The 11,352-nt window shown below is 39.4% G+C and overlaps 2 long non-coding RNA genes across 2 annotated transcripts; both read right to left on the reverse strand.

The window, feature by feature from the left end:
• Positions 1-833: 833 nt before the first annotated feature.
• Positions 834-1,843, reverse strand: LOC140010897 (uncharacterized). Its single transcript, XR_011818094.1, has 2 exons — positions 1,767-1,843; positions 834-999 (listed from the first exon to the last, which is right to left on the reverse strand). It is a non-coding gene; the product is annotated as an uncharacterized lncRNA (long non-coding RNA).
• An 8,072-nt stretch (positions 1,844-9,915) lies between these two features.
• LOC140010942 (uncharacterized) lies at positions 9,916-11,146 on the reverse strand. The gene is made up of 2 exons (XR_011818144.1): positions 10,828-11,146; positions 9,916-10,044 (listed from the first exon to the last, which is right to left on the reverse strand). It is a non-coding gene; the product is annotated as an uncharacterized lncRNA (long non-coding RNA).
• Between the last annotated feature and the right edge of the window lie 206 nt (positions 11,147-11,352).

The following is an 11,352-nucleotide window of genomic DNA, read 5'->3' on the forward strand; positions in this document are numbered from 1 at the left end:
TCATCTCCTGAACTAGAGGAGGGAAAAATTTTGCATTAAATTCCCGGATGAAATTCACCCAAGTTCTGGGCGTTTGTTCCCGTTCCCATTTTTGTCTTATGATATTCCACCAGGAACGGGCTGCCCCTTCTAACTGGAATACGGCAAAAGTCACCTGCCGTTCATCGGTGTAGTGCAAAGCCGCAAAAATATCGACCATCTTCTCGAGCCATCGCTCGGCAATATCCGGATCAGGTCCCCCAATGAATTTGGGTGGAGCAAACTTTTGGAAACGTTCGAGAGCTCTGTCTTCACTCTCGACATGATTGCCAGGGTTTCCGGGGTTTCCAGGATTAGGGTTTGGGTTCTGGCCTTGTTGCTGCACTACTTGTGCTAGTAGGTTAGTCATTTGCTGCATAGCGGCAGCGATTTGCACATTGGGGTTAGGGTTAGGTCCAGTAGAGGTTTCCCTAGTACCCCTAACCGGTGTGGGTTGTCTATTACCGCGCCCACGACCCCGTCCACTACGTGTTTCTTCCATAACGTTTTACTTGATCTAGGCAAGTGTACTAAACCAATATAAAACAATGCATGTAAGTAAACTCAAGACTTTCCAAACACATATATACATTCCAAACAAGGCAAACAACACACATATATACAATCAGTCAAGTCATGTTCAGTCAAGTCAAGTACAAGCATGGAGACAATCCCCAAGGGAATGGCTGTGACGCCCCCCACTTCTCCCAAGGGCGAACCCAAGGGTATCCGCGAGACGCCTGCCCAGCTCTCGCCAGGACTCAAGACAAATCAAATCGAACTTAACGATACATACCAAATACTATGAGTCAAAATAAAGAAAAGTCGCTTCCTTAACTAAATATTTAAATCTTACATCATGTTCACAAAAGATACATCAAGTTCCAAAATGCAACCATTAAAAGTCGACTACACATTTACAGCCCCGATTCCAATCAAAAGTATAATCTAGTCGGCTTTACCAAAATCTTCCAATCCAACCTGTTAAGGAAAACAAACTAATAGGATGAGCCAATACTCAGTGAGGCCAAGAAAACACACATGCAAACACATAATCCAAGTAGCATCAACAATTACATGGTAGGTAAGGCTATCAAATTCGAATAGGAAAAATAAACAGAAATAATTCAAGGATACTGTAGCTCTCAGGAGCTAAATTCCACGTAGTCGAGTCGAAGTCTTGATCACATCTCACGTTGACACTCCGTCAACCACATAAGTATCAAATCCGTAGATACACTACTTTTCTTCGAATCCCGTCACCGTTACACCCCCTTACCGGGCCCGCTCATCAAAGTTTTTGATAATACTCGAGTATATCATGGCAATACTGCACGAGTAATGCCGAGCAAGATCTCTCCAATAGATCATGCTCTACGAATATCTCATGGTTTGCTAAGCTTATCGACCAAACCCATGCTGGCTCGATTCGCAAAGTTAGCCAACGAGTTTTGGGCGTCCCCCGAATATGAATACGAATACGGATATAAGTCGATGAGCAACGCTCAAATCGACAATTCCAAATAGGAATCACAAATACGGATCACATATACGAATCACAAGTACAAATCACATCCACATTACCATGTACAAGTCGGATACGAATTCACATAGCAAAATTCGAATATAATTTCATTTGAAGGAGAACGAGTGCGATAAAGTACACTCTCGTCTCAAAATTTCAAATTTACATAACGGATAAGAAACAGATAACCACTTAACAACAAGTTCATGCACTTGACACTCACAGTGATTCAAGTAGCGAGTTCAAATGATGGTTTAGGCGTCTCCCGTGAGATCCTCTGGAAGGTCCTCTTGAGCGCCTGAGCATTTAATAGGGAATTATCATTCACACATCCCAATTATCAAGGAAGATTGTGCACTAGTACAATCTGGGGAAATTTCATGAAAATGAACCTCAATTACTAGTAAATCGATGTTCAAGTGGAGTTTCTTAATGTACAAGAGCAATCGAGTTTTGTTATCTTGGAAATCAAGCATAAACGTTCAAGTATTATCGAAGGAATAAGGAATACTTGAAAAACTTCATTTCCTTGAAATTCAGAAAATTTCAGTTTTGATACGATATTTTGAAAAAATCGTATCTCAGATTCCACATGTCGAAAATTGGAAAACTTGGTACTGTTGGAAACCTCTTCCAAAGTACTAAAAGTTCTTAGAAGACATTTTTCCATGAATCTAAGTGGAAGGTGTTCAAAAAGGAGCTTAAAGTTGCTGTTCCAAATCACCCAGGATTGAGCCGGGGTTGGTTTTTCGCTAACTTTGAAAATTCAGCAGAATTCACTCGTTGCAAACCAGCCCATGAAATTTGTAGCTCAATTAGAGGTGCAAGTAAGGTTTAGGGCAAAACAAGCGGATCGAGAATCGGAGTTTCGAGCCCCAAGATATGGTAGCTCAAAGTTGGATAGATTTCAAGACTGTTAACAAATTTCCAGATTTGGTTCCGACTTTGGACCTTTTATTAAGTGTCGAAACGGACTTGAATTGACACCAAATTTTTCAGTATGATACTCCTATATGAAGGGTATCTCTCTATCAAATTTCATGGAAAAATACCCTCGGAAGGGTGGTCATTCAATCAACCAAAGTTTGGAAAAATCCTTAAGGCAATCTGTCCAAATCTAAGGTTTTCAAAAACGAGGCAGTCGCCGTATTTTGATCACAACTCCCTCAATTTAACTCAAAATTGGGAATGGTTGATAGTGTTAGAAAATACATTCACAGGGCTAAAATTTCACAGAAGAAATCGTTCCAAGTTTCAGCATGCAACTGGTTCGAAATTAAGCCTAAAGTTGCAGCATCTTCAAATCATTTCGGCAGAACGGAGAAACAGGACAGCGAACTTCAGATGAATGGTGTGGCTCACACACATGAAACCACAATGTGAATTTTACACCGTTGGAAACATGGGAACGTCTAGTTTCAAATGCTGCTAACGGCACTTGATTTCGACGTCGGAGTACGGAGTTATGGACGAAACACGAACACTGGTCTGGTTACGACGGCAACCATTTCCCAGATTACTAGCTTTGGAAAATAAATTCTTTTGAACAACCAAAACTCAATATTTTTCAACGAAATTTTGTACACAACTTCTACAACATGTAAACAACATAATAAAGCCATTAAATCCTCAAATTTCTGCATTAAAGTGACCGAACAGAGCAGGGGTAAAATGGTCCAACTTGGCCTTTGCACTCAACGTGAGTTTCCAGCAGTTTTTCTTCAGCAAATCACTAACTTAAACACTAATCCGACATCATAAACTTCAGCAAGCACAGAATCAGCAACAACCCAAGAGTGGGAATTCATAGAGCCCACTTTTTCCCAACAATACAAGCTACTAAAGTGACGATTCTAGCTCAAATGCATAAATCAAACTCCAAAAGACAAGTTTAAGGTGATTTATTACTACCTACTTTGCTGGCTGGTTAGGACAGAAGTTTCGGCCCCTTTGAAGCTTGAAGAACCGTGAAAGCTCCTCCCTTTTCCAGCTAAATGTGTTGTCCAAGACTTAGGCTAAATGGTGCTAAATTTTTAGAAGATTTGGTGGTGATTTGCACGAGCTTTGGAAGAAGAAATGTTGAAGGTTTCGGTTGTCCCTTTTGCTGCTGCTATCCGGCCTTGAAGCTTGAGGGAATGAAATGTGATTGCTGGTTCCTTTGCGTACATAAGACGCTTGACGTCTAATATATTAAATACGTCAAATCAATTACAACTAGTGCCCTACGCGCGCGTTTTGTGTTCGATTTCTCTCACGTTTGTTGCACTAGTGCACTAAACCTCTAGGACACTTACATTTATATAAATATTATTCATTCTTAATTGTCCCAAAATAATTGTCCAAAGTCCCTCAATTAAGCGCGCACGTGAAACACGTATTTCTAATTTAGGCGCAATAAAAATTGAAACCTTTGAGAAATTCTTATAACGATCTTACCACTAACTATCACTTCAATATTTAAACCTAAAATTGCCTATTTTAGGACCATTGTATATGTCTTAAATTTTTGAGCATATTGTACTCCTAATTGGCTAAAGTTTTCAGACACGTTTTCACTTTTTCACTAAACAACTTCTAAGAAAATAATTTTTGAAACGAGACACTTTAAAAATATAACGAAGCTATAAAACCATATATTTAGGTTTAATAAGGATAGAAAATAATATTCGGGGGAAAAATCCAAATAGATAATTAATTGAGCCAAAATTAGGGGTTTAAAAATAATAATTTTACGAGTCCTCACGTGAATTGAGTATTAATTCCTCAATTAACCTTTCTTAATCTATTATTGATCGTTCTTAATTCTCCAATATTAATACACTCTCGATTCAAATATAGTCTCGAAAAACGTGCACTCGTTGTTCCGAACTAAACGAGTTTTCGAAAAGTGAATTTTTCCAACAAAACGCTTTTAAAAATATAAAAGAGGCGTCGTTCCATATAAATGGATTTTAAATGATCGAAATAAATAATTTGGAGAAAAATGAGTAAATAAATATTTAAACAAACTACTAATATTCGATAAAAAAAAATAAAAAAATTTCGGGTCCTCACATCCTCCCCTCCTTAAAAGAATTTTGTCCCCGAAATTTACACTTTGGATAATAGTCATACCCCTTAAGAGTCATGCCTTTCAAATTAATCACTAACTTACACCCTCCGATCCATATATCACAATTTCTATTTACCCAATTAGTAGTCAAACTTTGATTCTATCTTATGAATCTAGGGTTTTGCAAAAAGTGTGTACGGTACTAGGTCACTGAGAACCTTAGATAGACAAATAAAAGAAAGAATCATACCTCCAATGACTTTAGTAGAATCGGAAACATGTTGATAGCCTAATGCATAAACCCTAGCTGGTGCATTAGATCGACTTCCTCCAACACTAGGCTGCTTAGTGGCTGACTTTTCAAGCCTTTGGGTACTACCGCCTTCTTTTGGTACGGTCGGGCATTTCGATATCTGGTGCTCGGTACTACCACAATACAAGCACTTCCCTTGTTTCCTAAAACAATCATTCTCCGTATGGTTGAGCTTGCCACAATAACCACAAACGACTTGGGGAGCCACAGGTTGACCACTTGGAGGTGTCCCTCTCGATTGACCTCCTCCATTGCGATCTCCTCTTGATTGAGTCCCTTTTGGCATGTTAGATATCTCCACTCCACCCGTTCCTTTTCCCTTTTTAAAAGGTGGGGCACTCTTATCTGCCTGTCCCGAAGGGTTACTAGAAGTGCCCCTCTTCTTAGCATGAAAGTCTCTAACTTGCAGCCTTGCACTCTCGACTCTCTGTGCTTTTTCTAAGACTTCAGTGAACGTAGAGATTTGGGCTGCAGCCAAACCCTCCTGGATTTCTACATTAAGTCCCTGCACGAACCGTCTAATCCTCCTCCGTTCATTGATCACCAATTCAGGAGCGTACTTAGAAAGCTTAGTGAACTTTCCCTCGTACTCCGCTACACTAAGGGTTCCTTGTTTCAACTTGATGAATTCATCCTCCCTTTTCTCTTGGATTAAGGGCGGAAGAAATTTCTCATTAAATTCCCTTGTGAAATTCTCCCAAGTCCAAGGGGTTTGAGTTCTCTCCCATTTTCCTCTTATCAGATCCCACCAAGCACGGGCTACTCTGTAACAGCCCCACCTCCCCCTAAGGCGAACCAGAAGGTTTGGCGGGCGGCCTGCCCGGCTCTCGCCGGGACTCATTCGATCACTAAATTCCTCAATTAAATTACAATACAAATCTCAAATATACATAACATGGTCCAGAAATATACATCCAAGTCTCCAATAATTACATGTCACAAATGCAGCGGAAACTAATTCTCGACTATACATAAAATGATTCCAAATCCAAATTGTACAAAATATAGGCCATCCAGACATGTGAATAAGCACAACAAGTCCTTCCTTCGCTTTGAGCCCTGTGGAGGGGAATAAAATATTTTTGGGGTGAACTAGAAGCTCAGCGAGTAACCAGTAAAATCAGTTATCAAATCAGTTTCACAATCGTTCATTTCAATGATGTCATAGATCAATGATGGAGTATCAATAATTCAAGAAACATTTACAATGGAAAGCGATAGTGACATTCATGAAAGGATACGTTCGTTCTCCTGACAATTCATTGCATTTGGTTTCATTCGTCCATTCATTCACCCCGTCCCTGGCTTTTGGCCAGGCTCCACCAACCTACAAGGTAATACTCGAGTATACCGAAACGTTCACCCAAGTTCCTAGTCGCCCGACCGAGTCCGCTTCTGGCTCGAGACGACCGGTAACAAGGGGCAATGGCCAGTTCAGCCCAAGAGGCTTACATTCATGCGCAAGTAGCATTTAATCACTAATCATTGAAAATTTCATATATATTTAGGTCGAGTGCGATAAAGTACACACTCGCCTAGAAAACTCGTTTTAACAATCATTGAAAGCAAAATCAATAATAACAAGACACTAATGCAAGCACGCATGATATGTAAGAAACAGTTCCAAAAGTAACTTTGAAAACGGTTCAAAAGTAGATAATGCAGTAAAGCGGTTCAAAAGTAAATTTGGAAACAGTTTGAGGTCACTCACCTCCACGGCTCCGAAACTATCCATCATGTATCATTGCCTTGCTCAAATCCAAGTCTTAAATCACAAACTCAATGCAAATAACTTCCTTCAAAAGTTCGGACAGCACTTCCCCTGAATTTCCTTACTTTTCCAGCCATCATGGCTTCATTATATCCTCAGCCAGTCCCAAAGGTTCACACACAACAACAACAATTTCATCCCATAGTCATTCAGCAAGCTCCAAGTAGTACTAGTACAAGTCAAGCTAGGGAAAAGTCCGAAAATGAAGGTTTAGCTCAAACCAGAAAAATAGTTTTGGACGTCACTTTGCGGTAATGGCACAAATTGCACTACGATTATCGGATTAGGGTGTAAGACCCACCATCTCGAAGCTAAAAACTAGGGCTACAACAATGAAGAAGGGCACTCAGTCCAAATCCCAGCACAACTAAGTCAAATATGCCAAATAACAAACCAGAACCGTAATTGCAGGTTCCCAAATCACACAATGCTGTAATTCGTCTATCTCAGTCTACACAGGTCCAAATGCATTGATTCCAAAGACATGCGGTAGCTAAGACATACAGCTACATTTCATCAGAAGACACCAACATCCAAATCCAAAGAAATTCCAGTCAAAACAGACGATTACAATCGCAGTTCGCAAATTCTGATCACCCAGAACAGCAACAGTAAAATCGACATATCTCACTCTACACTACTCCAAATGACCTGAAATTTTGTAGGAACCTCAAATACATCAATACCTACAACTTTCATGTTTTGAGCAAAGGCCAATTCGGCCTCTATCTATGACCTAAAATTTCGGACAGAATGAAGAACCAAGAACCCTAATTTTCCAGAAATTCTTCCAAATCCAAAATTGATTGCAATTGCCAATCATTTACATCCACTAGAGTCATAACCCCTTATTACTAACCATCATAAACAACCATAATATCAAGATCACATTAAACCAGAAAATTCCTCAAAAAAAATAAAAACTTCACCATATCATCCATAAGCTAGCAATAAACCACAATTTCCAACTCTATAGCCACCATTAGGCATAAATTCAACATCATTAGGTGTAAGAGGATAGTCAATCACTACTTACCAAGTAAACAAGAAAGAGGAAGTTGTAGACCACCTTAGCTTCTCCAAAAACTTCACCAAAACACTCACTAGCACCAAATGGAAGAATTGTATGGAGTAGAAACAAGTTTAGAAGGTTGGATGGTTTAATTGAAGCAAGATGAAAGCCAAAACTTGAAGAGTTTTTCTCTCTTTTGAAGCTCAAGAAAGTCGGCCAAGAGGAAGACAAGAAATGGTGATTTTTAGTCAATTTTTGAGATATTTAACTTAAGGGGAAAAAAGTCAAAAGTCCAACCAATGAGAAAGTGACACTTGGCACTCTATTAAATGCATTTCTATCCTTTAAGTCTCTCTCACATCAATCAAATCACCTCCTCTTCTTATCTCTTAACACCCGATAAATTTCACTCACTATCCGGAACTTAATCTTATTGGCCGAATTTTTTCCGAACTTTTCGCACTAGTGGGTCCCACGCCCTTTCAATATCCAATGCTAGGAAAATCATTTTAAAACTATTTTTGCTCATAAACTTTATCTGGGGAATTTTTTCTAATCAAGAAAATGTAGAAAAGGCGGGCGTTTTTTAAATAAAATAAACCCTAGAAAATTAGAAAATTTTCGGGTTCTCACACTTATACTTTTCGGGGCGTCACATACTCCCTCAAATTGGAAAGCAGCGAAATTCGCTCGCCTATCTTCAGTGTAGTCTAAAGCAGCGAATATGTTGGTCATCCTTTCTAACCAATTCTCCGCTACCTCAGGATCAGGTTCGCCAAGAAACTTAGACGGGTTAAATTTTAAGAACCTCTCTAAGGCTCTATCCTCACCTCTTTCCTGGCCCCCAGGTTGGTTAAACGGTCCTGGACCCTGTCTTTCAGCTAAGCGTTCTAGGATATCAGTCATCCTATTGATGGCAGTAGCCACTTGATTACCCTCGATATTTTCCTGACCTTGGATCGGTGCAGTTGCCGATCCCTGGTCACCCCTTTGAGGTTGGGCCTGTCTAGTCCCTCGTCCACGGCCTCGACCCCTTCTTAGCCCTTCCATAACCTAGGCGTGCCTAGTGCAAGAAATAAATAAATAAATTATGCAATGCAAAGTAGAAAACAGGAACCAATCAAGAAAACATCGGAAATAACAATAATTTACATTTATTAACATATCAAGTTCATACAATTAGCAAGTCATGGGGTAGTCACAAAAATATAGCACTCAGATGCCACAAGAGTACTTTTAATCACATACGACTAAAGTAAAGTCAAGTGCCTCAAAAGTAGGCCACACAGTCATACAAAAAAAAATGCAATGGCCTCAACACTAGCATCACCCCAGCTAAATCTAACTACATCAGTCAAAAGGGGCTAAATTTTTTTTTTTTTTCGTTCATTTCCAACTCATATCAAACAATTGGATCCTATTGAGTTACATAGGACCATCCCTCAATCTTTCTCTATCTCTCTCTCTCTTAGGCTCAACTATATTCTACTTCTCTCTAGTGAATATTGTCCCACACTCAGTTAAAATATTCTGCGCCAGATGTCTCATTTCTCTTACTATATGAACTGGACATCCGTTGACCTCCTGCACTTGTTCTCACAAAACATTAGTCCGTTCTTGTTCTTCGCAAATGGAGATCTTAAGTTTTTAGCATTGCCCTCAACTCTTAATTACTCGGGTACAAGAATTCGAAATAAAATAATTCACATCTCGAGCTGGCCAGTCCCAAGAGTAAATCACCATATTTAAGATTCATATCCAACATACATATCTAGTCTTTCCCCAAGTATTACGATAAAATATTTATACCTATCACATTCATGATTCACAGCTTACACTCTAAAAGAGTACTTAAGCCTTTACTCATTCATATGATAAGGACCATAATACCATTTGGCCCAATCTCACCCCGCGCAAATACCACGCGAAGCGGCTCTGATTTTTTTTTTTTTTTCTACAAGTGGTCACTTAACTTTCAAACCAGTCCCACAGTCCGGCATCCTAAACTTCAAACTTAGAATACACTACAAAGATCTGAAACCTACGCTCTGATACCAACTGTGACGCCCCCCACTTCTCCCAAGGGCGAACCCAAAGGTATCCGCGGGACGCCTGCCCAGCTCTCGCCAGGACTCAAGACAAATCAAATCGAACTTAACGATACATACCAAATACTATGAGTCAAAATAAAGAAAAGTCGCTTCCTTTACTAAATATTTAAATCTTACATCATGTTCACAAAAGATACATCAAGTTCCAAAATGCAACCATTAAAAGTCGACTACACATTTACAGCCCCGATTCCAATCAAAAGTATAATCTAGTCGGCTTTACCAAAATCTTCCAATCCAACCTGTTAAGGAAAACAAACTAATAGGATGAGCCAATACTCAGTGAGGCCAAGAAAACACACATGCAAACACATAATCCAAGTAGCATCAACAATTACATGGTAGGTAAGGCTATCAAATTCGAATAATTCACATTTCGAATAGGAAAAATAAACAGAAATAATTCAAGGATACTGTAGCTCTCAGGAGCTAAATTCCACGTAGTCGAGTCGAAGTCTTGATCACATCTCACGTTGACACTGCGTCAACCACATAAGTATCAAATCCGTAGATACACCACTTTTCTTCGAATCCCGTCACCGTTACACCCCCTTACCGGGCCCGCTCATCAAAGTTTTTGATAATACTCGAATATATCATGGCAATACTGCACGAGTAATGCCGAGCAAGATCTTTCCAATAGATCATGCTCTACGAATATCTCATGGTTTGCTAAGCTTATCGACCAAGCCCATGCTGGCTCGATTCGCAAAGTTAGCCAACGAGTTTTGAGCGTCCCCCGAATATGAATACGAATACGAATATAAGTCGATGAGCAACGCTCAAATCGACAATTCCAAATCGGAATCACAAATACGGATCACATATACGAATCACAAGTACAAATCACATCCACATTACCATGTACAAGTCGGATACGAATTCACATAGCAAAATTCGAATATAATTTCATTTGAAAGAGAACGAGTGCGATAAAGTACACCCTCGTCTCAAAATTTCAAATTTACATAACGGATAAGAAACAGATAACCACTTAACAACAAGTTCATGCACTTGACACTCACAGTGATTCAAGTAGCGAGTTCAAATGATGGTTTAGGCGTCTCCCGTGAGATCCTCTGGAAGGTCCTCTTGAGCGCCTGAGCATTTAATAGTGAATTATCATTCACACATCCCAATTATCAAGGAAGATTGTGCACTAGTACAATCTGGGGAAATTTCATGAAAATGAACCTCAATTACTAGTAAATCGATGTTCAAGTGGAGTTTCTTAATGTACAAGAGCAATCGAGTTTTGTTATCTTGGAAATCAAGCATAAACGTTCAAGTATTATCGAAGGAATAAGGAATACTTGAAAAACTCCATTTCCTTGAAATTCAGAAAATTTCAGTTTTGATACGATATTTTGAAAAAATCGTATCTCAGATTCCACATGTCGAAAATTGGAAAACTTGGTACCGTTGGAAACCTCTTCCAAAGTACTAAAAGTTCTTAGAAGACACTTTTCCATGAATCTAAGTGGAAGGTGTTCAAAAATGAGCTTAAAGTTACTGTTCCAAATCACCCAGGATTGAGCCGGGGTTTGTTT

This window comes from Coffea arabica, chromosome 7e (genome assembly GCF_036785885.1).
Source record: "Coffea arabica cultivar ET-39 chromosome 7e, Coffea Arabica ET-39 HiFi, whole genome shotgun sequence".
Taxonomy (NCBI): domain Eukaryota; kingdom Viridiplantae; phylum Streptophyta; class Magnoliopsida; order Gentianales; family Rubiaceae; genus Coffea; species Coffea arabica.